The 27661-nt window shown below is 43.8% G+C and overlaps 1 protein-coding gene across 6 annotated transcripts in view; it reads right to left on the bottom strand.

Moving 5' to 3' along the window:
• The window catches only part of RHOBTB1 (Rho related BTB domain containing 1), a 174134-nt gene that overhangs the window by 61294 nt on the left and 85179 nt on the right, over nt 1-27661 (bottom strand). The window contains exon 1 of one of the 6 annotated variants that reach the window (XM_074297030.1): nt 20302-20509. The exons of 3 other annotated variants lie outside the window; for them this stretch is intronic. The gene's annotated coding sequence lies outside the window, so the exon portion shown is untranslated. Of the gene's footprint in view, nt 1-702; nt 2406-2458; nt 3002-20301; nt 20510-27661 lie in introns of those variants that run through there. 2 more of the 6 variants (XM_074297036.1, XM_074297035.1) reach the window with 2 other exon arrangements.

The following is a 27661-nucleotide window of genomic DNA, read 5'->3' as shown; positions in this document are numbered from 1 at the left end:
TGACCAAACCATCATCAGTTCCACATTACTCCCCCTAAAAACACCCTACATATTAATTTAATACTATTTGCTTTTTCTCTTCTTCATCTCCCATTTCCATGCCCACCCTAAATTCACCTCTGCCACTAGGGCTTTCCCTTCTGGGTCCTCAGCTCAGCTGGGACCTTGTACATGAGGCCCTTCCTGATCTACCTCCTTTCTCCCCCAATTACCGTGGATATAGAGAATAGATAGATGATAGATCTATCTTTATATTTTTCAATTTTCTAATCTATATACATGTTGTTTCTTTCCAATAGAATAAAAATTCCTACATAACAGAGGTTTCTTTCTTCCTTCTTTCTTCGTCCTCTCTCCTTCCCTCTCTTTTTTCATCTCCCTCTCTCTTTCTCTTTCCCCTGTCTCTTCTTTCTCTCTCTCCCTCTCTTTTTCTTTCTCTTTCTCCCCCCTCTCTCTTTCTCCTCTTTCTCTCTCCTCTTTCTGTCTCTCTCTCTGTCTTTCTCTCTTTAACTCACTGCCAGAAGCATAGTAGGCACTTAACAAATGCTTTTTGAATAAGTAAAACATCCAAAATCATTCAGATTTTAAATAGAAAAACTCAAATTCAAGCTAAGGCTAAGTCCAATGCTCTTTCCATGATTCTGAGTTAATATTAACCTAGCAATCTTATGTATCAATGAAACAAGCTTAGAAAATCCATACCTGGGAAGTAAATCTACAGAACACTGGAAAACTGGATCTTTGGAGATAGTTCCCGGTGATGTTGATTAGTTAGACTGGCTTCTTGAGCCTCAGAGAGACCCCTTATTAAAATGACGTTCTGACCCAACAATTATCAAATGATCTAGTTTAAACATTTACTACTTATGCAACGTGCCTGTTAGAATGAGGCGATTCCATGTAATTGGCACAATCAAGGGATCAACCACCTCCTGATTTCCTAACCAAGTGAAGGGGGCAGCTATGAGTGAGAAAATATCTCTGCATAGAAGATCAAAGGAGGTACAGTCTCAGATTTTATCAGAGCTGATGGAGAAGATGACCATACTCTGAGAATACTCTCAGGATGGGAAAGATTAAGGGGGAAGCCATATTTCCCCCTTGTGACTTAGGGAAAGACATCATCATAGAAATAGGACTGTTTTTTATTTGTTTGTTTTTAAGAGTGAACTAGAGAAGGAAAATGAAACTTAGGGACTGAACTTTAATATGCAAGAACTTTGTTTTTGTTTTCCTCCCTCCAATGGGAAGGGCAGCTAGGTGATAGTAGAGTCTAAAATACTCATCCTCAGGGGTTTAAATAGGTGGATATACATTAACTGTGGGGCCCTGGGCATGTCATTTAATCCTGCTGGCCTCAGTTTCCCCAAAAATGAGGTGGAGAAGGAAATGGCAAACTTCCACTATCTTTGCCCAAAAAACAAAACAACAAAAAAAACAAAACAAAACAAAACAAAAAAAACATATGGGGTCATGTAAGAGTCCACAAGATGGAAAAGAGAACTAAACATTACAACTAAGGAGAAATCAGGTATCTCCTTTTTTTTCCTTTCACTGTTTATTAACCTAAAATATCTGTCACTGAGAATGTGCTTTAAAAGTCTGCTCTTTCGTTGGATTTTCAAAACAATTCTATAAGATAGATGGTAAATACTATTACTCCCAATTTACAAATGAAGAAATTGGGGTCAGGGATGTTAACTTGCCAATGTGAAAAAGCCAGCAAATATCTAGGGAAAATTTGAACTCAGGCCTTCCTAAGTTCAGTATTCCATCCGCTAGATATGCCACCTAATTGGCTATAACATCTTGGATTGTAAAAATACGACAAAACAAACTCTGACAGTTTGGGCATAGTCCCTCCTTTTTCTCCTCTGGATCCGCCTCCTTCTTTCTGTCTATCAACCTTGCCCTCCAATTTTCCAGGATGTTTTTTGTTCACCTGCCAGCCAACCTCCTCCCCATCCCTTCTTGTGACTTTGGGGAAGGCAAACCAATCAGAAGCTTAACAAATGCCCCCTATGTACACTGTACTCTGCTAGGAACTCGGAGTATGACTGTTCTGGAGCAGCAATTTCAGAGATTCTAACAAATTGGAACACAAGTGAATCTCCCATTGTAACCGTAAGACTCCATGGCAAAAATCAGCTCATTTAAAACCTGGAATGGGGCCAATATAATGACCCCTAAGACCCTTCTGTGTTTCCCTTCTATCAGTTTTAGGAAGTTTACTTTAAATGAAAAGCTCTGAGTTTGTAAGTGCTCTAAGTCTGCATTTAGGAAACTTTCTGATACTTAGGTAGAGCTTGGGCTCCTTGCCCAATCTTACATTTATAACTATCTCTAGTTAGCCCCTGACCCCTTTTTGGCAGAGGCAGAAGACAGTTACTAGAAATGTTTGGTTAATGAAACATCAGATTAAATTATGCTGTCTGTGGAAGTTGGGGAAGGAACTGACCTTTTCTCAAGACTTCCTTTCTTCTTTTAAACAGATGCCACAGAACCAATGACTGTTCACTCCATATTTTCTTCTTCCTCCCCAGATATTCTAAGTTACTGCTCAGCTCTCCCCTTGGTCCTTTCTTGTTCTAGTCCTCTGAATGCATTCAGAACCTCCCTTTAGTTCCAATATAGCTGCTTTTCTTTATACAGTTTCTCAGCACATGACCTAGTCTTGTCCAATGGCTTTGATTCATGGAGATTTACAGGCCCTGATTACACTTAGTTCTGACAGATTTACTCTAAAGTTCTCCCATCTGCTTAAGCTATCAAAGCTAAGATGGTGTGATTTTAAGACCTTACAAGATATTCACTTGTCTTCTAATTCATAATAGAATCTCTCCAATTTTACTAGATGGTAAACTACTTAAGGGTAATAAGCAACCTCATTTCCTCCTACCCCAGTAGCATTTGCTAAATATCTATTGATTGTTTAATAATGTGGAGAAGATGAAATAGAAGGTTTTTCCCATGAATCTAGAATTTTCTTTGTGAATTTAGATCAATGGATTATTTTTATTTTTTTAAATAAATAATTATTAGATTACACTTGCTATAATAACTATTGAGCACTTCTTCCATTTTTCTAAATTGGGGATAATTATATTTTATTTTCTTTACCAAAAATGTTGAACAATCATGCATTCTTTGAGTTGAAATTACATATATATAGTCAATTTCATTATAACTCAATGCAAAAGTACCACACTACATAAAATTGTGCACTAAAAATCATAGGATTTATGGGAGAAATGGGATCAGGAGTACAATGCTCAAAAATTTCATCAGTGGCATATTTAAAAAGATAGCAACCTAATTAGGTTAATTAAAATTAATTAAAATACTTTTAAGTTTATGCATATTAAATAGTTCAGAAATAAATACTACAATAAAGACAGATGCTCAGCTAATACCTTTGGTTCCCAAGAAGTGGGCTGGAGTTTAGAAGTCTAGTAACCTGAAAGTATCAGAAGAAAGTGGGGAAGGGAATAGGTTCAGTCCAGCCCTTCCTCCAGCCACAGCTCCTACTTTACCTGGAGATATACAATAAATAAGATCATAGACTTTGCCACTCAATTCAATAAACTTTATTCAAAACCTCATGTTATTCTTTTCTAGAAGTCTTCAGGGACACTCCTAGGTAGAGTAGCAGTTTCTCTAATTGACATTCAAGGCTTTCTCCGAGGCAGTGGTGTTACAGGGCACAAAGCAATGGGATTGGAGCCAGGAAGATCTGAGTTCAAATTCAGCCTCAGACACTTTCTAGCTGGGGAGGACTGGGCAAGTTACTTATCCCCTGTCAGCCTCAGTTAATTCATTTTTAAAATGGGGATAACACCACCTACCTCCCAGGTTATGAGGATCAAATGAGATAATATTTGCAAAGTGCTTTCAAATAGGAATGCCGACTAATTTTTATTATCATTACTCCGACAACATGGTCCCATTCTATCTTTCCAACCATAAACTCCCTCTCCTTGTATTATGCTGTAGCCAGATTAGATGCCTTTTTGTCTGGTGATGCATGGTGTGCTCTCACGCCGCACTGATGTAGACAGCCTGCCCCTTGCCTGGAACATCCCTCTGCCCGTTGAACTCTGTCTCATCCTCAGATGTGCAATTCCGAGACCATCTTCTCTGTGACTCTTCCTGGATCTCCTCTTGGTCATGAGCTTTCCTGTTAGATGTCATAGTGTTCTGCTTTGTCTCTAATGAATTTATCATGGGACAATAGGTAGTATAGTCACGTCTTAGAACCCTGTAAGGTAAGCTCCTGGAGGGCAGGGGCCTTGTCTTACATGTCGCCTAGCCTTTCTGCAGCCTTCTGCACTTTACTTGGGATATGGGAAAGTTGATTTATTCCTATCTTTGTGCACATACTATCAAATGTTATGAAACCAGAGGATGGAGAAATCTCTTCATTTGGGGACATTAACGAAGCTTCCCAGATGGTAGGCTTCTGATGTAGACCCTGAAGGCTCAAAGGGTGTAAATAAGCAGAAATTGTAAGAAGTAAAGGGGAATTCATGGGTAGAACAGATGGGATTACACAGTGTAGTCTGGCTCAGAATTAACTTTCTAGGCTTATCTCCCAGAATCAAAGACTCTCAGACTTGGAAGAGAGCATCTAGTCCCATCTTGACTTGAAAAGAATTCCTTTTCCAAGAAGTGGCTTGGACTTCCTGTGAGGGGAACTCACTACCTCGACCCAAGGCAGCCATTCCACTTGGGAGCAACTCTCAAGATTATGACTTTCTTCCTTACCGTGTGCCAAAATTAGACGGTTTTTTTTCCTATTTCTACCTCTTACTCCCATTCCTGTCCAGGGAGGGGGCCATTCCTCAGATCACTGTCTATTATTCTCTCTATCATATTGGAACAAAGGGATAACGACTTCTCCAACAACGCCCAAGTTTAAGGTCCCCCGACTCCTAAGCCAATTCGCCTCCTAAGAGTACCATAAATCATCTAGAAGAGGTCTTAATTTTAACATATGAAGAACATCTAGAATTTCAGAAAGACAGATTTCAAAGCCAGCATTCACATTCTGAGGAAAGCTACACAGCAATAGAATGCTAGACCTGGAGTCACAAAGCTGTAAGATCACAGGCAAATCACTTCATCATGTTTGCCTCAGTTTCCTTAACTGTAACTGGAGAAGGGAATGGTCACCCTCAGGACTATTGCCAAGAGAATGGGGTCATGAAGAGGTGGACATGAGTGAAAATGACTAAAAACAATAATTATCCAGATTCTTCTGAGTGGCAAGAATGGCTCGGGCACGCTTTCTAGACATTTATTTACCATAAGTCTCTACTTCAAAGAGCTCGAGGCACTGATAATGATGAGCTCCTATTTATATAATGAGAACTGCTGGGATTGAATTGGAAATCAGAGCCCATTGGACTTTCTCAGAACCATGACCAGAGTCATCCATGACATGAAAGGCCCTTAGAAGTCATCTAGTCCGACCTCTGAATTTTTCAGAGAAGGAAGCTAAAGCCTAGAATGCAGAAAAGTGACCTGTGGAGTTAACAAGTACCAGAGATCAAATTCAAACTCAGATTCTCTGCTCTTGCTTCATCTTGCCTGCTTCGGGAGGCAGGATGTCTCAGTGGTGAGAGCATTCAGGAATATGTGGGTTTAATTCCATCTCAGACAGTTGTGAAGAAAGAGGGGAAATACTGAATAAAATGAACTAGAAAACTTGGCTCTGGAGGGAACCCACCTCTAAGTTTTCTGGGCATGGCACACTTTCTGAACAACCCAGAGCTCTGGTTTCAGGAAATCCAGAGGATGGAGCAAGAGGAAGGCCTGAGCGTCTTCCAGCCCAAGCATCTCTCCTTTTAAGATGGGGCCAGAGAGGAGGAAATCATTTGTCTAAGGAGATGATAAAATTAGCACGTGAAGGAGATGGGATTCTGGATACCACTCTGACTTCAAGGACACTTCAGAACTGTGTAGAACCTCCTCCTGATTTCTGTCTTCATGTGGAACAGCTGGGAGGTGGAGTGATTACGGCACTGGACCAAGGAAGACGTAAGCAAATCACTTAATTTAATTTTAGTCTGCTTCAGTTTCCCCATTTGTAAGTTGGAGATAATAACAATAACAAATTAATAAATTGGGCACAACTTACCTCTGAGACAACATAAAGTACTTTGCCAACCTAAAAACACATAGAAACGCTAGCTGATATTACATGGAAACAGCTCCCCTCAAAAGAGGCCCCTTCCAAGAGCCTTGCACTGGCTGCCAAATCCAGTTCTTGGCTCTGGGTCTACAATGCCTGCTGTGACCTGCTGAGGGGAGGCTAAAGTCATTCACTATTGAAAACAGGTCTGAGGGCAACCTCTTGATGGGGGGAGCACCGGGAAGGTAAGGGCCAACCAAAAGCATCGTTCTCAGTGGCTGGAGGTATCCAAAGTATACCTTCACAAAAGGAGCCTGTGACAGCAGTCCCACAGGCTTTCAGTATATACAGGAGGTAGAAAACAGAAGTACGGGGAATCGAGATAAAAGGCAGCTTCGAGGTCATCTTGTGCAACTCACTCATTTGAATGGGAGGAAACCTAGGCTTGTGTGGACTTGAAATGACCCTCACCTCATCTGGTGCTTTGGAGAAGGGCCTCCTTTAGGTATAAGGTTCCTTCCAGAACTTTTAGCCTATGAAATTCTAAACTAATATTAATTATATTAGATGAAATCTAATAATCTAATCAATCTAATCGAATAATTTATATCTAATATCTCCTGAACTATCTTTCATAAAGTGGTGTGTTATGGGCCAGAATTTGAAACAAGATGCTAAGTCACTGGTAGAGACAATGCTTATATACTTAGTTCACACCTTTAAAGGAGTTCACCCATTAGTTCACACCTTTAGAGAACATATATAAGCTAGGAGCCTCAACTAGGAAGGACTTTGGGAGATTCACAAGTCAGGATTCAGTCAAAGAGATTCACAAGTCAGAGGACAGAAGCCCCCAAGCCCACTCTCTTGGAGGCAGAGGCAGACTCATTCCATTTTTCACCTGAAACTCTTAGGAGAAAGCTAAGGAGGCCCGGCGGCCTTCCTCAGTGTAGCTGATGACAAATGCCCAGAGCCAGTGGCCAGGTTCAAAGATTCCCAGGCTGGGCACCCAGAGCTGGAGTGAGGGCAGCAGCTGGTGACAGGAGTGTTGGAAAACATTTCCCAGAGACAGAAGTGAGGGGGCCGGGCGGGTTATTAGATGACAGAGGGCGAAAAGGGAAAGCGTTACAATTTATGCTTTTAGCATCGATGCAGGGGACAGGTGCTGCCCAGAGTAGGAAAGGGCCCAAGTTCATCCAGGACTGGGTCCGAGCAGACAGTGACCAGGAAGGCTTGCTTGAGCGAGATTCTTGTGATTTAAGATGAAGACAGGAATGGCAAGGAATTCAATAGGAGAAGAAATGGGACAGTGAAGGAAAAACTTCCCCACTGCCATTTTCTAGGAATTATTACTACTTTTTAGTGCCCGAGGAGGAGAATAGCAAGACATTTATACAACATTTGAGTTTTGTGAAATACTCTAACAACCTATGGAGGTAGGTAGCACTCCCATTTTACAGATGAGGAAACTGGGGCTCCAAGAAGGGACAAGACTTAGCCAAAAATCATACAATTACTAAGCACGTGGTCTCTCCCAGTTCCAAGCCCAGAGTCCCTATTAGGAGAAGAAATGATAGCTCTTCTGAGATACTCCAAGTGACAGAACATTTTATTTTGCTACAATTTGGCACATTTATTGTGTAACATTATCTATTATCCTCACCACAGCTGCCCTTTAGAGAGCACTTCACTGTTGGCAAAGGGCTTCTCACGCATTTGACAACCCAGCGAGGGAGGTGCCGGTATTATGATTCCCATTTTACAGAGGAGAAACAAAAGAAGCTCTGAGAGGTGAAGTTATTCTAATATTAGGATTAAAAGGGGAATCTGAATCTGGAATCTTCCCAATTCCAAATCTAGCTGTCTGGAGTTTCCATTTGTTCATCTATAAAATGGGGATGTTAATACTTAATTAATAGTATCTATTTCCCCAGTCAACAGTAAGGAAAATGCTTTGAAATGAAAAGTGTGCCCTACATAAGGAACTGCTATTAGTTCACTACTGCTCTCCTTTCTCTGTGTAAACACACAGAGATGTGTATACAGAATATATTACCAACGTTCCTAGATTCCTAGATTTTTAATTGAGAGTTCTCAAGAGGTCACCTCCTCCAAGATGCTCGCTTTATGGATGAGTTAACTGTGGCCCACAGAGATAATGTGACTGCTTATGGCTACATGGGTACAAAAGAGCAAGGCTAGGATTTGAACATAGGTCCTTTAGTCTAAGCTTCCAATCTGAGCCAATTTGTGCTTCTCTATTGGAATAAAGACGTACAAACCCCACATTTAGTCATTTGAGCCTCACAGCTTGTTGAAGGAAATTAACCACAGACTCCATTTTACAGATGAAGAAACTGAGGCACAAAGAGGTGGTCCTATAGCCGCTACATCCCTTGATTTCTTCTACAGCTATGTGCTGCCTACAGTAGGACTCAAGGTTTCATGGGAATCCAAAGAATAAGGGCCTCAGGAAAGGCCCCTTGGATAGGATTATGGGTAAGAAATATTCACTGCTAAGAAAAGAAGCAGGATCAACTCAAAATAAAATGCAAATTAAATAACAAAATAAATTTTTAAAAAGGCAAAAGCTTTTGCATATGGCGGGCCATTTCTTTACACCAATGAAGTCTTAGGATTACTCATTTCTGCATTGTCTTTTCTAAGCTCTCAAATCCAACATGGCAGGGGAGGATCCAATGCTCATGTGGATTCAAAGGCCATAATTCTGGACTAAGTTGTGAGTAACTGGAACCTCTGCTGATCCACAAGGATCAGTCTGGCCTTGGCAAAGGAAGGCCAGAAGGAAGAGCAGGGCATGTGTCGTCTGAGTACCAGATTAGCTCATTTCCAAAAAAGCATTTCACCAGCTTGACTGCAGGGGGATGGATTTTTTGACCATGGCAACTCCAGACACTGTCAAGTCAAAAAGAATTTACTAAACACTATGTGTCAAGCTGAGTGCTGAGAATATAAAATAGATAAAACCAGTCCCTGTCTTAAAGGAGCTTGCATTCTTGCAGTGGGAGACTCGACATGTAAACATCCATGTACACATGTGACTTTTTTTTTTGATGGGGGAGGTATTGGTGAATCACAGATTTCTGAAGTTGTGACTAAGGATCCACTAGGAATGAGATGAGCATCAAAGAGCAGCGGACCCGGCAATGCCCTGGCAATCTCTTCCTGCTGCCCTTCTGATTTCATAAGAGTAGTCATATAGACCAGCAATAGCGCCCATTTCTACCCAGCCTTTTGGTCCTCACAGCAAGGCACATTTATAGGACATAAGGAAAGCACACAGGGACCGAGGTCCTCTTGGCCCCTTTGGAACAGTGAAAGCTGTGCTGATTCAGAGAAATAATAGGCACTGGAGATGGGATCAAGTGCTGGCTTCTGGAATCTGAGTTCGATGCTCTTTGTACAACATAATAGTAAAAATAATTCTATAACATTTTAAGTTTTGCAAAGCATTTAATGAATATTATCTCACTTGATCCTCACAATAACTCTGGGATAGAAGTGCTATTATTATTCCCATTTTACAGATGAGGAAATTGAGCCTCAGATTTGCCTGAGAGCACACATGTCCGAGGCAGGATTTGCTTCTCAATCCTACTCTCCCACTGTGCTGCCTACCAGTGCAAAGCCGTCCTGACTCTTTGGGCACAGAGCTGTGAGATCTCTGACTTGGAAGTGACCCTGAGGGCCCAGCCCCAACCAAGAGCCCCTGAGGAGTGATTACCCAGCTCCTGCCTTTTTCTAGGTCAGCCTCTACTCTGGGACATTGGGAAGTTGTAGCATCAAACCTCCAGTTGCCATTTTGCAACTGCAGTGACCCGTCCAGGATCAAGCAGGATCCATCTTGAGGATGATCTGATCACCTTCAAACTAAAGAGCTCCAAGTTCTCCCAATTATTCTCCTTAACTATATGTCCCTCTTCCAGCAAAAGATCCTACCATCCTTTGATTTTCTCACGTTTGAAATCTAGAAGCAATTCTCAACTCCCTCGCCCCATAGCCCCTTGATACGTCCTTCACTACACCTCCAGTAGGAAGTTTCTCCTTCCCTTGTGCAGCCCTCACTGCATCTTGCCTGGATTAATACAAAAACCTCCCAGACTTAAGCATCCCCCATTCCAATTCATCCTCCATACAAGTTCTTTTCCTAATGCCAGCTCTGACCACATCACTCCTCCACTCAATGACTCCCCATGGTACACTCTGCTTAGCATTTAAAGGCCTTGGCAATTTGGCCCCAACCTGCCTTTCCAGTCCAATCACAACCTCTTTCTCTTTACTCTCATTGGCTCCCTCTTGCTTTCTTACATAAGCAATGGTTAGAACAGCCCATAGCCTGTCTCCACAGCCTTACACCTGCTGGACCCCACTCCTCCTCTTCGCCACCTCCCGACACTCCTGCTTTCCTTCAAAGCTCAGCTCACACGCCAGCTTCTCTGCCCGTGACCTTTCCTCATCCCCACTCCCAAGTGTCCCTTATGGCTCCTCCAATTTACTTCTGTCTTAACATTTTAATTTTCCCTGTGCTTACTGACACACACATGCTCCCCCGCCCATATAGTCTATACCACTGGGGCTGGGATGATTCCTTTCATTCTGGTATCTCTAAACCCCCAACCCTGGTGCTTAATGTACGCTTGTTTGTTGACTGTATGAATATATGACTATTATTACAATTACAGCCTTTTCATAATGAGTGTCCTCAAATACACAGACATTGCAGAGGTAATCTCTTACAAGAATAACAAGGAGATGCGATTTGGAGAGCTGCTACTTTCTATAGAGAAAAAGGCATTAGAAGTCCCAACTTCCCTGGATAAGTCATCCTAAAGGGCTCGGGGCCCAGCAAGCAGAGTCCTGTAGGTGAGGAAAAAGCAGATTCTGACTCGATTCAAGCGGTGACCAGTCCCTTGCTGGCTCCAGTTCAGGGTTTAGCCAGGAAGCCAGTGGTGATTGATCAAAGATGGTGTGATGGGGAGTATGGACTGAGACTAAAAAGGAAGGAGGGGGGTAGATTAGGAAGGGCTTTGAATGCCAAACAAGGCCTTCTGTATTTATTCCTGAAGGCCAGAGGGAGCAAAAAAGAGCGTTTTTTGAGTGTGAGAGGGGTCACTTGGTCAGACCTGCCCTTTAGAAGAATCCCTTTGGTGAGTGAACAGAAAGGGTTGGCATAGGGAGATTGAGGCGGTGGAGCCTTGGGCGGCCAAGAAAGTTACTATAATAATCCATGTGTGAGCCAACGAGGGCTTGGGCTGTGACAGTGACAGTATCCAAGAAGAGAAGACATAATGGAGGAAATGCTGCAAAGGTAAATCAGCAGGCCTTGGTCACCAGCTCGGATACAAGGGATGAGAATGAGGAGTCCAAACATGGCGCCTACACTGGAGCCTAAGGGACTGAGAGACATCTCCTCAGTAGGGAAAGGGAAGATCAGATGGGGGAGAGGTAAGGAGTTCCGTTTTGGACGTGTTGAACCCAAGATGCCTTTGGACATCCAGTTCAAAATGTCTGAAAGATAAGCTGGAGGTGTGAGATTAAAGCGGCAGAGATGGGGACAGGACAGACAGGTTAGAGAAACACGAGCATCCTTGGGAGCTGGTGAGGTCACCAAGTGAAGTTATAGAGAAGGAGAAAAGAGCCCAGGACCGTACCCTGAAGGACAGTTATGCTTAGAAGGTGAGATCTGGAGACAAGGAAGGATCAGTCAGACAGATATGAGACCGAGGAGAGAGAAGGATCCTCACTTTCTTCTCTACAATGGGGCTATTGATATTGCTACCTCTCGCTGAGGTGATGAAATCCATAAAGTACTTGGCAAAATTTAAAGTGTTATTGAAATGTTAGCTATTTTTATAATGGACTCTGATAGCACCTACTGTTTATTTCCTTAATTAAAAAAAATAGACTGCAAAGATATGGCCTCAATACAGCCCAAAAACTAAGAAGGTGCTGCTCCATCTTTGGATGTGACCTATTTACAGAAGTCTAATTAGGACGTAAACATACATATGCACACACAAACATATACCTCACATCTCAGAGGGAACTATGGTTCCTAACAGAAATCTGGCCCTCACATTGCTCTTGTGCCATGTTATTATTTACTGGAAAATCTCTAGCTTCTATAATAGTCAAGGCCGTATAAATGTGGTTATAAAAGGCCTCTTCAATCCTCTTTAGTCTGGTATCACTAGAACAGAAATTTTCTGAAAATAAGAACAATGTCTTAAAATTATATTTCCAGACCTATAGAGTTGATGAGGAAAGACTTATAAAGTACCTTAACAGAAGCCCTACTGTATCAGTAATGAAATACAGGACCCATTTCCCCAAAGGCATCTTATGGAAAGTTGAATGTGTTCCCTGATCAAAAAGGAGGAAAGAGATTGATAAAAGTTGAAGAAAGATTCTTTTGGAACAAGCAGACATCCCTTCACCAAGTAACACAAAGACTGACTATTGGCTCACACCAGTGGATTGTCCAAAAATGGCTTGCTTCTGGATGGAGCCGGTGAAGACCCAAGTGTGGACTTCCATGGATGATAGCTTTGAGATCAGTGGTCAAAATGTTGACAGAGAAGTATTAAGAAAGTGGCTGGATCCCACCAAGTTGTTTATTAGGAAGGAGTAGTTTAGGATCACTAGGAATCACAGATCAACTTGGACTAGTGCATAACGGGCTGTAAAAAGTAAGTACCTTCCCAATATATAAGAGAGCCCTCGACCCAGTGGCTAGAATTATACAATCAGAGGGCTGCCATTTTTCAAAGCTACATCTTATCCTTGAGAATCCAACAAAGACCACACTGGAACTGGGCCATTATCACAGTCAAAACTGTTGGCTGTCCACCATGCCGGACACAACACCGGCCCATAAAAAGAATTTCTTAATAAATGCCATCCTACCAAAGACTTAGAATCTCTCTGCAGTGGAGAAACAGTTTTAAAATATAAGAGACCCAGTAGAAGAAATTAAAGCATGTGTTAATAGGATGAGGTATATATCATTCCCATCACCGTGTCACTATAAGAGCGAGCTCTCCAGAGGCGGCTTTCAGTGAGCTGGCTCATATGCTGTCACTTTTGTTCATTTATATTAAAAAACCCCCATGATTTTACCCACCTGTGCAATCATCTGCTAAGCATTAAATAGAAAATATGCGAGTGAGAGAATTCCAATGGTTGCTTGTCTCAGTACTCAATGACACTGAAGGTGCATGAAGATGAAAATGAAATCCTCCTCCTCCTTCTCCTCCTCCTCCACTTTATCATCATTATCACAGTGTTTGCAAAACGCTTTATATACACAAAATCTCGTGAACTTCACGAACACAGTGAGCAAACTTAGGTTCAAAAAAGGTAAAGGCCTATTCACCCAGGGCCACATGGGACATTCGGAGGCCTATGTCTAGTACCCTCAGCCCTTTTCAGTCTACTTACACTCCCTCACCCTGTGACTCAGTAATACTGATCTGCTCGCTGCTCTAACAAGACACTCCGTCTCTCAACTCTAGGTATTTTTTTGGCTGTCCTTCTTGCCTGAAAGTGTATTCTGTGTGTGTGTGTGTGTGTGTGTGTGTGTGTGTGTGTGTGTCTTTGTATGTGTGTCTGCCTATCTGTGTCTCTATCAGTCTCTGTGTTTGTGTGTCTCTTTCTGACTGTGTGTGTGTATCTTTATGTATGTCTGTGTCTGTCTGTGTCTCTGCCTGATTATCTCTGTGTGTCTGCCTGTCTCTCTCTGTGTGTCTCTCTGTCCATTGTCTGTGCATCTCTCTCTCCCCGCTCTCTTCTCTCTCCTTCCTTTTCTCCATCTCCCTCCCTCTCTCTCTCTCCCCCTGCCTCTTTTTCCACCTCTCCTGCTTTCCCTGGCTTCCTTTAAGTGCCAAATAAAGTCCCATCCTTACCGAATCCTGTTCCAGCCCTCTTATTTCTGTTGCCTCCTTCTAATTATTTCCTGTTGACTCTGAACAGAGGTTGGCTATACTTGTACCTGACTGTGAGCCTCTTGAGAGCAGGGGCTGCTTTTGCCTCCTCCTGTGTCCCAGGGTGCTTAGCACAGTTCCTGGCACGTAGGAGGAGAGGAATCCGTGTTAATTGGTTGATCCACAGGGAATGTCAGGGACACGTGAATTTGCATTTGCCCTGATTCCAAGTCCAGTGTTGCCACCATTGCCATCCCTCCATCAACATTCCCTGTCTCTAGCTGAGGGCGCTGTGGGTGGAGTTTGAGTCCAGACCCTTCACCCACTCCTCCCTACATGGAGAATGAGGGTCAGGGATTTCTCCTGACTCCAACAGGCCCAGTTGTAGCGAGTTGCAGCTGGCAAGGAGCAGGATCTCTCCTAGTCTGGCTGTGATAGAAATGTAGGTAACCATAGCTCCAAGATGTTCACTCACATGGTCTGTTAGACCATGGGCACTATTTCACATTTTCCCATGTCCATCCACGGGATACCACCACAGTGCAAGAGAACAGAACACCCTGAGCTCCTCCAGCATTTCTTATCTCTGCTGCATGACCGTGGAGTGCATTATCTGCCCAGGAACCTTTGGCACTGCCCCCGCTCATTGTTCTCACCCATTTTCATTGGCTTCTGCCTTTTCTAGACTGTGGCCACCTCAAGACCAGAGAACAATGCTTGTAGGGTCACGGTGTAGGGCTGTCAAGGTCTTCAAGACCCAAATTGTTCATTTTACAGATGAGGAAACTGAGGCCCAGGATGGGAAGTAACTTTCCCAATATCACATGTTGAGTAACAATTTGTAGAGAGGGGATTCAAACCCAGGTTCTCTTACTCTAGATCTCAGATTCCTTCCAATCTACCCCAATTCTGACTTATGTTTTCCCTGTCCCTCTTCTTCACTGTTCAGCCAGGGGCTATTCCCTCAATGGCTATTAACTGACTTATTGACCTACACAGACCAAGATTAGAATCCTCCCCTTTATTGTTCGATAACTAGCATGTAGAATGTAACTGAAATAAATGCAATCAAGCTATGGAGTGAAACTTCAATTCTCCAGCACCCAGATTCTAGGCAACTGCCAAGTATGAAGTCCTAAAGTGAACAAAGAAGCCTTCAACAGGTGAAACTGCCCCCAAACAGGGTATTAAGAAGGACTTCTGGCCCAGAGATCGACTTAAAGGGCCATAAGTGTCCATCTGCAAAAAAGAAAATAGCTCTCTTTCCCCATGAAAGTGGATATGTGGAAGGAGATATGCTACTTTCCAGGGCAAGAAGTGAATGAAAGACGATAGGGAGGGTCAAGTGGCTGACTTTCAATGCTGCAATGATGGGATCCATTTAAAGTGGTGTTGAGATGGCCAAAACAGCCATGAAAATGACAGTCGAGAGCATTTCACTGAAGTGGAGAAAATAATTTAGGAGAAGGCTGCTTCAAACTCATACATTCTATTATGTTGAAGATTTCTTTTTCTTTCATTTCACTTATTCATTTGCTTTCCATGGCAGAAAGTAAACATATTTATTCAGTACATCAAGTTCCAGGACATTTTGAGGGAACCGAGTACAGGTTAAGCTTAAAGTACTTTACCACCTAGAGGAAACAAAGTACAATGGCTTGCCACAGTGATTGCCTTTGGCTAAGGTGGTTGAGAGAGAAATCAGTTATATACAATTTAGTTGCAACTAGGTGAGCCATAGTGCCCAAAGCATTCAGCCCAGAGACATTCTGACTCATCTTCTGGAGTTCAAAAGTTGCCTCAGAGAGTCACTGGCTATGTGAGTTGATTAAGTCACTTAACCTGTTTGTTTCAGTTTTCTCGTCTGTAAAACAAGCTGAAGAAGGAAATGGCAAAGTGTCTTTTTCCAAGAAAACCCCAAAAGGAGTCAGACACAAGTAAATCCCAAAGCCCTTTAATATCCAACTGTCAAATGAAATTTGAACAACTCTAGTCCAAACTCCCTTCTCCCTCTGACTACATGATCTGATGTCTTGGAATGATCTGAAACTTCACAATTCAGACAAGGCACAGGATAGGAAACAAAATCATAACAGAACAATCTCTCAGGGGATGGGTTTGTCTGCAGATATTAACCTGCTCCACCTAAAACAAAGAATGAACGTGGCTAGCATTACCTGCTTCTAAACAAAGGTACTTTTCCAAACCCTAGCCCACAGAAAAGACCATAGCTAGCTACTGGCAGCTTCAGCTTAAGCAGGACCATGTCTTCTCTAAAAGGGCAAGAGCTCCTTTTTCCTTTGTTGAGTTCTCTGTCTGAAGCTGCCTTTATTTCTTTTTTTGTTTGTTTGTTTTGTTTTTTTTTGGGGGGATGTCAAATATCTTGACTTGACAGATGTCAGGAAATCTGGGCAAGGGGTAACTTTGTTGATACCGATTGATGACTTCCACACAACTGAATCTCCAAGAGTGACCTCCCCAAACATGAAAGACTAGTCCAGGGCCACAAAGCCGGCATGAATCAGGGGAAGAACCTGAACCTGGCCTTCCTAACAAGGTCAGCTCTCTCCCCCATTAGTCCTTGCTGACTTTCTTAGCCTTTGTCTAGTATATTCTGAAATTGATGGGCAATAATTTATAGTGCGCACAGTGTTCTGCACATCTTGGAACTTTAGACAACATTTGGAAAACAGCAGGTACTAGGTGAAGCATCATAAATGTGGTACTGGAAGACATCTCAGTGGTTATCTAGACCAGGCCATTTTACTTTACAGATGAGGAAACTGAGTCCTAGGAGGTGACAACAATGGTGGGGCTAGGTATGGAATCCATAATTCTAAGCTCTCACAGTGAAGGCTGGCTGAGATCAGGGAGTTAGAATGCTGTGCTTGATTCCCTCTGGTCCAGACCTGTGATCTCACTGGTGAGGGAAATCATCCCCATTCACGGAGACCGGCACATCCTCCGTTAGGGTTTCCCTGTACGCTAAAGGCTTAAGACTTGCCCAGCACCATGACAGTGTGTGTCAATATTCCCCACTGACTCTCTCCACTGGATTCTCTGTTTGTAACATCTGCCTTGTCTAGAAAATGGATTCTTATATGGCAGAGGAGCATTTTAAGAAGACGACGATGGAGTTTTCCATAGTTATCCCAAGAAGTCCAGTTCCTCAGGTCATTCCCATTACACTAGGAGTCCTATCACAGTCAATTCACTCGTATCCTTCCTTCCACATCTGCTCTGTGTAAGCATAACCACGTGTGTGGTATCAGGAACCACACACCACATGTGCACCAAAGCCCTCCCTTTAAATCAGGGGAGAAAAACCATGGGGTTAGAGAAAGGTCTTTGGGGGCAAAACCCTGGCAAAGTATGAGTTCACCAAGGTGGAAAGCACTGGATTTGAAGCCAGAGAAAGTAAATTTGCATCTTAATTCTCTTATTTGCTATGTGTCCCTAAGCCAGTCTTTCAGTCTGTTTGCCTCAGTTTGCTCATCTGTAAAATGAGCCAAAGGAATGACACACTACTTTAATATCTTTGACAAGAACACTCCAAATGAAATTACAAAGAATCAGACACAACTGAAAAATGACTGAATAACAACTTGAGAATCACTTCTCTCTGGGAAAGTCACTTCATCTCTTTATTAGAAAAGATGTCTTTTTCCAAGAAAACCCCAAAAGGAGTCAGACACAAGTAAATCCCAAAGCCCTTTAATATCAATTGTCAAATGAAATTTGAACAACTCTAGGGATTGGATCAGATGATTTCTAAGGTATGTTTGGGATGGCTCAGTGGATTGACCACTGGGCCGGGAAGATCTGACTTCAGATCTGGTCTTAAACATTCACTAGTTGTATGATCTCAGGCAAGCCACATTAACCTACCTGCCTGCCTTAATTCACCGGAGAAACATTTAATCCCTTCAGTCTCTTTGCCAAGAAAACCCCATGTGAAGTCATGAAGAGTCTGCCACAACTGAGCAACAACAACAGGATCTTTGAGCTCACAACTCATTATGCTTTATTTTCAGGCATACAGAAGGTGCTTAATGCATTCAAGCTGACTGAGCTCCTAGTCTAGAACTCCAATAAGAACATTCAGAGAATCCTTTAAAGTTGACCAAATGAATCAGCATGGTTGGAGAGCCCTTCTAGCAGCAGCATCGCTACTTTTCAGAAGATTGGGGAGTTATTTGCCCATGGTCACCCAGCTGCTATCTTTCTGATTCTAAGGCCACCTTTCCAGGCTTGCCTCTCTGCAGACTTTATTCCACATGACTAGAGTAGAAAGATGATTAGATTTGCACTAGTTTTGAAACCCACCTCCAGCATCTTTAGGACCTTGAACACGTCAGTTTCTCTTTTTGGGACCTACATTTCCACCACCTACATTTCTTCCTGAGGCTGCAATTAAATGTCAATCAACAAGCCACTAGGACCTACTATGTGCTGGTACTGTGCAAAACTATCTGGAAATATATAAAAAAAAAGAAAGGCAGAAAAAATTTACTAGTTTTTAGGCACTGCCAGGCCAATGGGGGAGATGACAATGTTAAAACCTCTATAGGTACAGGCTATCTGGGGGAGATATTCAGCTGGAAGTTGCCAGCAGGGCTTGGATTGAATAACCCCTATAGAGCAGAGGGTGATTATGGGGAGTTCCTAATACCACACACAGCACAAGCCCATTCCCAGACTAACAAACTCAGGGCGCCTTTCAGCTATCCACACCGAGGTTTCACAGGAGTCGGAAGAGAAGCAGGGATTTCTTTCTTTGGGGGGACAACAATGGTCAAAACTTTTCACTGGTTCAATCACTCCCCCATGGAGGTGAGCGCTGGGCCTGCTGTCTGTTTACCTGGAAAATGCTCAGCTCTGTGTTTACCTCGTAGTAGCTACCGTCTCCCATAGGCCTTTGAGAACTTTTAGGAGGAGTTAGAAACAACTCCGAGAATCTGACAAGTGTTTGTAAACACAATGTGTTAATGAGCCAGAAGCCTGCCCAGACAAAATACGAGAACCCTATTTCTGCTCATGCACTGCTATCTGGGGGCAGGCAGGTGGATGCTGTTTGGCAAGAATGAAGAAGCCTGATCTTTTCCAGAAGAGATAAACTTCTGAGAGGAAAGCAGGAACCACCCGAAAAGGGAAAAGTTAAAGCCTGAGTGGGGAGCTCAGGGCAGGCACTAAGGGCGCCGAGCCAGTCAGGGCAGGTTCTGGGGGAGGATCTCCCCTGGGTATCTCACCTACACAGGTCTTAGCGTTATCTCCCCCAATGGATCTGCAGTGGCCCTTTGGCTTTCTTTGTATCCCAAGAGCCTGGCACGGTGCCTGGTACATAGTAGGTGCTGAATGCTTGTTGATTGACATTTGGGAGGGGGAGGGGCAGGAAAGCCCCTAGAGAGCCCCCGGGGAGGGGCCGAGGAGCAGGAGGAGGCCATACCCTGGGCCTCCCTTCCTAGATCTGCCCGGACAGTGGCTGGATCAAACTTCAGCAGATGTGTACAGTCAGCTCCAAAGGCACAGCTTGGCTTCTCCCGAGCCAAGCCAAGTCCAGGACCCTTTGCTGGAATCTCCTGCTCCAACTTTCTGGCTTGCTCAAGGAATTTCTCCTGCTCCAACTTTCTGGCTTGCTCAAGTGTTCAGTTCGGAGGACCGGACCCGGTACGCGGGATCTCCGAGCCCCTCATGCATGGCACCGGCCCCTCCGCGGTTGTCACAGCAACCCACAACAGAGTCCACAGACACGGGCAGGAGTGGGGGCTGGGGGAGCACCGAACTCTGGGCCGAGCCGTAAACTATTCCGAGGGGGCCAAGTGCGAGCCGAGGCGGTTTCTGGCGCATCCAAGCCTCCACCGTGCCCGGGGCGTGCCAGAGCGCAGCCCTTTGTCATGCGGGCCACTGGGAGGGACCAGCCCATTTCGGTTTTTTTTTTTTTTTTTCGGAAGCCCAGTCTTGGAAGAACTGGGTGTATGGGGGTGGGGTGGGGGAAGGGGGAGGTGCAACCTGTTGGGGGGGCCCTCCTTGCACCAAGCGAACCCCTGCGGTGGGAGGGGGCGGGGGCGCAGCTGTCACTTCCCTTTGTCTACAGGGGCACAGCGATCGGCCCGCAGACACCGCTGCCCCTAAGGGAGGGCGCCCAGGCAGGGGTACCGGGCAGCGAGGGAGCCGCGACTGCTCCGGAAGTTTGGGACAATAGCGGACTCACGACACAGAACCTACCCTGGAGCCCGGGAGCCCGGGAGCCCTGGAGCCCGGGAGCTCTGGAGCCGGGGGCGGCGCTCGCTGGTCGGCTGGCGGCGGCTCGGAGGGAGGGCCGGCTGGCTGGCAGCGAGGGGCTGGGGGCGTGCGCTCTAGCAGCCGCAGCTCGGGGCCCGGGGGCGCACGGGGCGCCGCGCGCTGCCGCCGCCCGCCAGCCGCTGCCCAACTTTGCACAAAGGCGGCGGCAGCAGCAGCGGCGGCAGCGGCAGCAGCATGGCACGCCCGCCCCTCCCCTCCCCTGCCCGCCGGCCCGCCTGGCTGGCTTCCTGCCGCCCGCCCCGCCGGCCGCCCGGCCCGCCGTGCGCTGCTGGGCCGGCTGCTGCGGGCCGCCCGCTCCCCCGCTCGCCCGCTCTCCCGAAGTGCCCCGGCCAGTCCCGTGGGGCTCCGGGCCCGGCCCTTCTGCCCTCCCGCCCCGCCCGGGCGGCTGCGCTGGTTGGGGGTGGGGAGGGGGCGGAGGAGGGGGAGGTGGGAGAAGAGGGGGCGGGGAGGACGGAGAGGAGGAGGAGGAGGGAGCGGGGAGTGGGCGGCGGCGGCGGCGGCCACGGCCACGGCTCCCACTGTGACGTGAGCAGCCTTCGTGGCTATTTATAGGCACGCATTGGATTTCATTCATGAAAATAGGGCCTGGTGGCCGGGCCTGGCCCGGGGCGGCGCGCGCGCGTCGAAGGGGCCGGGCCCTGGGGGAGGAGGTCCCCCTCCCCCCAGCAGAGACACGTGCTCGGAATGTCCGCCCCCCACCCGGTGCGATCCCTCCCCTGGGGCCGGACTCCCGGTCTCCCTGCACAGTTCCACGTGGCCCCCTCCGCGTGGCCGGGCCCAGAAAGTTCGCCCGTGTCCTCCCCCACTCCAACCCGGCGCCGTGGGGCCACGCTGCCTCCCTTCATCCAGCTCCCGGCTTTTACTGCTTTTCTTCAAAGCACCCATCCCCCCACCCCCCAGAGATGGGGGCAGGACCCTTCGTCCTCCAACCTTCTTCTCACCCCCTCCCCAAACTCCGGCCACTTCTGCCTTCTCCTTCAAAGGGGAGGTCGAGGCAGCCTTTGTTGCTATTCAGAAGCCAGCTTTACTTTCGTGGGCCTCGGGGTGTCCCCCATGTGTAAGTAGAGGGGAGAGAGATCTCAGTCCTTTCTTCTCAATCCCATTTAATCCCAGGAATAAATAATGTCACCTGGGCATCTGAAGGCAGGTTTCCTGACTTTCTGAACTCTTCTCATTTGATGCAAGGGGCTACCCCAAAATAAGAAACTCTGACGACTAATGGGCTAATTCTCCACCACCTCATTGCTTGCTCCTTGAAAGGGTCATCTCCAGTGGGTAACCCCGTTCCTCTTCGAAGGCCGCGGACTGTTAGAGACGAGCCCTTCAGATACGGGAGGCCAAGGCCAGTCCTTTCTGTTACTTTTCCATTGGCTACCCATGATATCCCTTAGGAAGCTTTGTTAGAAAGTAACTGAGCCCACTGAGCAGGCGGTTACAGTGTTGGTCTGGCGCATCTGTTCTGTTAGGACTCTCTGTAAAGGGCATTTTAGGTGAGGAAGCCAAAAACGGATCATGCTTTAGATTTAGATCATGCTTTAGAAATTTAAGTGAAGGCTGGCTCTCGGGAGCCTTCCTCAAATCAGGAAGTCTCAGAAGCCTTTCATCTGGAAAATGAAGGGACTTGGCCTGGGCTCCCGCCAGGACTAACAAGCCCTTTACCAGCTTGACCCTTCCTTCCTATTTTTCTATTTTTCTTGCATTTCATTTCCCTCCACAAGATGGAGAGCCTACTGGTTGTTTCACCCGGGAAAGACATCAGCCCACATTTGTGCCCCTTCCCCCAAAAGACAGGTCTGTTCCTCCATGCCTGAGACACCCTTCCTCCCTGATTTCTTTCAAACCACACTTGAAGCATCACCTTCATTGGCAAACCTCCCCTGATCATACCAGGCACATTAGAACTTCCCCTCAAAGCTAACTGGTATTTAGCATATATCCATAATGGCGATTCCCCCATTAGAATGCCCCCACTTTGTGAAAAGAGATGGTTTAGTTTTATTTTTGTAGCCCCAGAGCTTATGAAATAGAATTCCTCACACACACACACACACACACACACATTTATATTTGTTTTTGTTATTTCTTTTCAAAGAGGACCAATGCGTCACTTGCTTGTGAATTGGATTTAAGTGAAGCAGAGATATACAAAGTCATCAGCCTCCATCTCTCTTTTTTATAGTCATTGAAGTCCTACAGCAGGACTAAGATTCCTGGTGATGGTCCGCGGTGCAATGGATGAATTTGGTATCTTCAATGTGTGACCCAGCCCCATAGGGTTTGGGGTCTGCTTCATCTGCCATTGGAACCATCTTCTTATTTATATATTTTTTTCTTTAACTTTATCCATCTATTGAATCTATCTATCCATCCATTTTTTCCTATCTGTCCATTCATATATCCATCCATTCATCTACTATCTATGTATCTATGCATCCACCCATCCATCTGTGTATTCATCCATCTATCTATCTATCTATCTATCCCCATCCATGTATTCATCCATCCATCCATCCATCTATCTATCCCCATCCATCTATGTATTCATCTATCTATCTATCTATCTATCTATCTATCCCCATCCATCTATCCATCTATCTATCTATCTATCCCCATCCATCTATGTATTCATCTATCTATCTATCTATCTATCTATCTATCTATCTATCTATCTATCTATCTATCCCCATCCATCTATCCATCTATCTATCCCCATCCATCTATGTATTCATCTATCTATCTATCTATCTATCTATCTATCTATCTATCTATCTATCTATCTATCTATCTATCCCCATCCATCTATGTATTCATCCATCTATCTATCTATCTATCTATCTATCTATCTATCTATCTAATCTATCATTCACAGGTATTTAATAGCTTTCTTGCTGCTTATTTGGTATTCCTTAATTTTATGACATAATTCTAACTTGAAAGTATATATATGTGTGTAACTTTGTGGACTTGGGAAGGTACATTACACATCTAATCAAATCCAAGAATCAGCTCTTAACAATTGGGTAGCACTCATCATTATCATAAAGACTTTTCATGAGAGAGAATTCACAACTTCCCAAGGCCCCCCATTGCACATCTTGGATATTTCAAATTGATAAGATCTCTTCACTTAATCTTACTTGATAAATTACTATATAAGCTCTTCAGCCTATTGCTGTTCCTACATTACCCATTCAGGCCTCTTACATGGGTCTTCTCAGGCAAGCAAAGTATGTCTTGGTATTCCTTATTATTTGTCAAATATATATCATAAAATCAGGGATATCAGGTAACAAAGACCTTGAGAGCTAATTGTTTGGCTTGGAATTTTTAGTTCATGTCTGTATAGCCAGACACTGTCTCAGAAGCACTGGAATTACAAATATAAAGAATGAAACAATCTTTATTCACAACAGGAATCTTCGGGAAGGTGTTGACAAATTTGTGTGTTTTTATTTGTTTATCAGATCTTCCCACACTCTTGAAATGGAATTCCAAGACCAAGAATATACATTTAAAGCCTTATGTGGGATCCAGAAGTTATTTCTAGCCCCAAGTCAGAGATAATTGTCTAGAACTTCAATATAAGGCCCCCAGAAATGGGAAGTTAAAAGATAGCTTAATGTAGGCTCTACTTAACTGACTGGTGTTCTACATTCTAAAAGAGCGTGACCTCTTGAGGCAAGAATACTTTTGGAGGGGGAAAAACTGAAGCGTTAAAACCTGAAGATTCCTAGATTTTTCTCTCCTTATGAAAAAAAAAGAAAAGAAAAAAAAAGCTAAAGGTTTCCTTTAATCTAGACGAACTACAATAGTCTCATAAAACAGCCTGTTGCAAAGCTTCTATAAGAGATTCTATAAGTTAAGAGAAGAGAGAGTCCATATTTCTTATGGGGCAAAGAAATAAAACCTACAAGCTGAATACACTGAAGATTTTTGCTACACCCAAACTACATGTCTCATGGAACAATATTATGCTTACTACAAATGAAAGCAAAGTAACTAAAATCTTTGGGACCAGAAGAACATTGGTCAGAAAAGTTTTGTTGCCTTTTGAAACAAATAGGGGAGTAGCCCCAATAGCAGCCAGCAGCAGCCCTAAGATAAAGGGGGTGTTCCTACATATACATGCTTTAGACTTATGTCTTTATATGTATATGTTTCTATGTGTTTCTCCCTCTCCCCATATACTTTAGGGCAATGGCTCTCAAACCTTTCTGTAGCTCTGGGACCGTTCTCCTTAGAAACTTTTGAAAGAAATCAGTGAAGTCCTCTTTATTTATATTTTATAACTTTATTATAACTATTTCAGAAATAAAAATTTTAATATTGTTATTAAAATATCATTTACTTCAGTATTCTATAAAATGAGTCTTGGAACATGTGTAGATGACCATACTTTTAAAGAACCAATGTTAGACCACACACACACACACACACACATACCTATTTCTTAATGGATGAAGAATGATCTTTTATATATGTGCTTACTATTGGCTGCTTTTTGTTGTCTTTCCTAAATTATTCACTCTTTCCCATTGAGGAAGTGTGATTTGTGGGAAAAGTATGTTCGGTTTAATGGAGAAATATTCAATTGGCACTTTTCTCTTGCTTCTCATTGTTTTATTAAATAAGTGCTTCTGTTTTGCACTATTTACTATTCTCTAAAAGTAATTCTTTCCCACTCTGACTTGGGTTCAAATTAGCTATTTGCCTCAGTTTCCAAACTGATTATTAAAAGTAAATGTAACATCTAGGTAATGACTTGTGACCTATGATTTTTGATCAGACGAAGTATATTTTATGGAAAGTTCCATTTGTAAAAATGATGTCCTGGATGCTTCTCTTGTATTCTTGACTTCCTTAAAACTTCATTTCTTTAGGCTGAAATCTCAATCCTATCTAGTTTCACAGATTTAGAGGTGGAAGAAATCTTGGAAATCCTTTAAACCACTCAATCCTTTAAACCACTCTTGAGGGCCAGAGAGGTTAGGGGATTTGACAAAAGTCTCCACAGGTTAGTTAGTAATAAGAAAGAGAAATCAGGATTTAAAATTCAGTGTTCTTTTCACTGTGTGACATGTATCACCTTGGTGTGTAGGGAGAAAGATTTGTGTTGTTTGTATTTTTGTCATTTTCTAGACTTCAAAATTTCTCCCCCCAAAATCCTAATTTTCCCCATTCTCCCATCATTCTCTTTTTATCATCTAAGCGGAAAATATTCCCTAGTTACACTGCTAAGTATATTTCCCTTTGATTCCATATCCCTTCACCCCCAAAGGGGAGGCCAAGACAAACTCTTTCAGGAATACACATGTACCCATTGTTTATTTAAAGGGCGCATCAAAACCTGACTCCACAGCTGTATCTGTAACTTTAGGAAATGCTTTATAAAGGAGACTTTGTTTCATTGCTGGAATCCCCTTTAAACATTCAGCATTTTTGTGCATTTACAATTCATTTTGGGGAAAAATCTAGTTTAGAGACAGCCTTTCAGGAATGTTTTATGAAAGGTGAAGTGTATATACCCCAGTGTCTATTATAGTCTCCAGAGCTTACCAAGATCATAGGATCACTTGGCAAGCAGTTAAAATGTCTTCCACATGGCTTTGGGGGCGGGTGTGAGATAGCAAGAATAGAAACTCTTAAGTCAGGCATTTTGATCCTTGTTCTGACACTAAGCTGCTGTTTGGCCATGTGTGACTTATTGGATTTTTCTGTGCCTCCGTTTCCTTAACTGTAAATAAGAGAGAGCTCTATAATGAATAAGAAGATGCTTTATAAATAGCCAGAATCTAAATTTTTGTCCCAGGAAACTTCCCAACTAGTGAGTGGTGTTCACACCCTGTAATTTAACCTTTCCTTGCCTGGAGGTATAGGATTGTGGTCTTCCAGATCTAACATGAAGACCTGTAGTCAAAATAACTAATTGAATTCAACATATCGAGCTCTTTCTTATATATTCCATGTCAATTCCCTTATTTGTAGAACTTAAGTTCCTTGAAAGCAGAAATTCTCACTTGTATACGTATTGCCAGTAGAGCTAGTCTACCTCCATGTGTCTGCAATGCTTCCCCTTTCCTTCATCCCTTTACCTCAAGTGGAACTTTTTAGTGAGTGATCTTTCCTGATCAGCCCATTGTTAGTATCTTATTCTGTGTGTGCTTATGTGTTGCTTAGTCATTTCAGTCCTGTTCGATTCTTTGGGGTTTTCTTGGCAAAGAAATGGCGGTGGTTTACCATTTACTTCTTTGGCATATATTACAGATGAGGAAACTGAGGCAAATGCTAATTTGAACCCAAGTCTGGCGCTCTATTCATTGAACCACCTAATTCTCCATGTGTAGTAATATGTCTGTGAATAGATGCATGTGTGTGTGTGTATGTGTGTGTATTCCTATATATAATACATACATATCTTTGTTTTATTTTCAAAAAGGATGGATGGCTTCACATGGGGTTATTTCTTGATCTGTGCAGGAACTGGACTAAAGTCATCAGCCTTACCCGCTCTTCCTGAATCACTGAGCCTCAACAGCAGGACAAAAGTCATTCTGCTGATGGCATGGCAAGGGCTGAGCTTGGCACTTCAATGTCTGACCAAATCTAAGCTGAGCACGTGCTTTAGCTGCCTTCCTGGTCATAGGAGAAATTCTCAACCACCCAATCAGCTGGGGGAAATCTTTCACAAGCTTTGAGATGGACCCTCCCTTCCAAACAACCCACACATATTGTAATGTAATGCATAACAAAGATTACCCAGTGAGTCTAAAGCAGATATGCAGATAAAGTGTCCTAAGAACATTTGAGGAGGGGGAGATCACTTACACATTGGGTATGGGGGGAGAAGCACAGGAGGAGAAAGGAGAGGGAGATTTTGATCTGGGATGGAGAAGGAAGAGGAAGCACCCTCACAGGGGTGAAGGTGGAAGGTACAGGTGGTCAGTCAAGAGTCAATCAACAAGCATTTAGTGTAAGATCTTACTGTACCAGGAAAATAATAGGTAGAGACTGTATGTCTGTGAACATATCAAGGGGAAGAGTAAGATAATAGCCAAAAGGGGGAAATCTCAAGAGGAACCAGACTAGAGAAGCCTGGGAAATGCTCAGAAAAGAAGTCTGCATTTTAGTTCTTAGTTAATAGAGAACCAAAGATTTTCCAGCCAGGGACTGAGAGATTGAGAGGGGGTCAGACAAGAGTTTGGGGAGTTCACTTGATCAATGACAAGAACAGAACAATTAGCAGAGTGTTATAATAACCATGGGGAGAGAAGCATGAGTGTGA

The sequence above is a fragment of the Sminthopsis crassicaudata genome, chromosome 2 (genome assembly GCF_048593235.1).
Source record: "Sminthopsis crassicaudata isolate SCR6 chromosome 2, ASM4859323v1, whole genome shotgun sequence".
Taxonomy (NCBI): Eukaryota; Metazoa; Chordata; class Mammalia; order Dasyuromorphia; family Dasyuridae; genus Sminthopsis; species Sminthopsis crassicaudata.
Note: the sequence above shows the minus strand (reverse complement) of the source record. Positions and strands in the feature narration are given on the sequence as shown.